Raw genomic sequence first — 1,221 nt, 5'->3', positions numbered from 1 at the left:
TGCAGTATAATGGCCGTTATTCCCAAGGAACGCTGCTGCGTAGATGCAGCCTGAGAGAAACGCTGAGCAAGGGCTCTTACAATGTCAGGGGAGTCATTGAAATGAGATCACTTCTCTAGATATAAAAAGGAAGACATGTCAGGACTGGGATTTGAACCCACATCTCTATTCAGAGACCAGAACACCCAACTGAGGGAAAAACAGAACCTTGGGTCTATCACCTTAGACCACTCAGCCACCCTGACAACTGCGTAAAAATAATCAACCGCAGCTTTCTTACATATGTGAGTTGCTCGGGGAGGCGGCGGGAGCACCTCTCTTTCCCCATCTAACAGCTGCTCTACAGCACAGCTGGGTTTATCCTCACTCACCCTCATCTACCGTTGTGAGGTGTTTTACAGGGAGCTGACAGGAAACAGAAGAGGGGAAACCGCTGGCCGGCAGAACCGAGGCCTGGGATTGTCCTATGCCAGGGAGACTGTGTCAGTGCCCTTGGGGATCCTGAGCAGGGTTGGTACTTGGGTTAGTACTTGGGGTGGGGCCGGGGGCTGTTCTGAAAGGCTGCGTTAGACCCTTTTGTCCTTCCCTGTCTCACCCCAGCGCTGAGCAACACCCGTCTGCGCATCCGTGTCTCTGTGGCAGGAACCTGCCCAGGCAGCTCTTCCAGTGAAGCCCCTGCCTGGCAGCACCGAGCAGTGAGAGCTGAGTGAAGGGGGAGGCAGGACCAGGAGGAGAAGGCTCCATGACTGTGTCAGAGGGAGGCTCTGCCCTGGCCAGTGGGGAATCGTTGCCTCTCCGAGGGGCCCAGGCCTGGTGAGTCATTTCCCCAGGTTACTGAGTGGGGGCTGGAGCCAGTTCTGGGTTGTCTCCTTCAACAACCAAACTGAACCAATGGATCTTGTGCCCACCTGACACTGTGCTGGGCTAGTGCTGTGTGTGCCACAGAGCTTCCTACATGGGAGAGGGGAGGGGCAGCTTGAGTCACCCAGCTCCGCCCCTTCTGAAGGGCTTGTGAAAATGGCAGGTGCTGTCTTGGCAGTGAGGGAGAGGTGGGAAAAGGGCCCTGAGTGAACCTCTTGGGTCACAGCTGCTGTAACAAAGAGGTAAGATGAATGACTTGGCAGATGTCAGGTGAAAACTGAGGCTGGCTTCCCTGACTGGGAATTGAACCCAGGCCTCAGCAGTGAAAGTGCTGAATCCTAAACACTAGACCATCAAGGA

General features: G+C 55.0%; 1 non-coding gene across 1 annotated transcript; it reads right to left on the bottom strand.

The window, feature by feature from the left end:
• Nucleotides 1-1,149: 1,149 nt before the first annotated feature.
• On the bottom strand, nt 1,150-1,221 carry TRNAE-UUC (transfer RNA glutamic acid (anticodon UUC)). Its single transcript has one exon. It is a non-coding gene; the product is annotated as a tRNA-Glu (tRNA).

This window comes from Pelodiscus sinensis, chromosome 31 (genome assembly GCF_049634645.1).
Source record: "Pelodiscus sinensis isolate JC-2024 chromosome 31, ASM4963464v1, whole genome shotgun sequence".
NCBI lineage: Eukaryota > Metazoa > Chordata > Testudines > Trionychidae > Pelodiscus > Pelodiscus sinensis.
Note: the sequence above shows the minus strand (reverse complement) of the source record. Positions and strands in the feature narration are given on the sequence as shown.